The sequence below is a fragment of the Corvus brachyrhynchos genome, unplaced genomic scaffold (genome assembly GCF_000691975.1).
Source record: "Corvus brachyrhynchos isolate BGI_N302 unplaced genomic scaffold, ASM69197v1 scaffold61, whole genome shotgun sequence".
Lineage (NCBI taxonomy): Eukaryota > Metazoa > Chordata > Aves > Passeriformes > Corvidae > Corvus > Corvus brachyrhynchos.
In genome coordinates, this window is record NW_008236478.1 from 6,114,521 (window position 1) to 6,114,843 (window position 323).

Consider the following 323-nt stretch of genomic DNA (forward strand, 5'->3'; position numbering starts at 1 on the left):
AGATCACTTCTCAGCGGGGACCCGATAAGGTGTGCTCCTGCCTCTCCCTTTTTACCGTTGGGGTGGGGGGAAGACGACATTGTCCTCCCCCGCACAAGCCCCGTCCCCGCAGTTCCCCTCCCAGGAAACAGTTCCCCTCCGCAGGTGGGAGCACTTTGTTCTCCCTCTCTCCTCCTGAGCCTTTTCATCTGTCTCTCACTTTCCCCGGGCCCAGCTGCGGTGCTGCCCGTGCCCACTTCCCTTTCACCCTCCCCCATTTGGTCCGGGGGCGGGGCGCTCCCGGAACGCTGCGGGTAGTGCCGGTGCCCTCAGAGGCTGCTCCG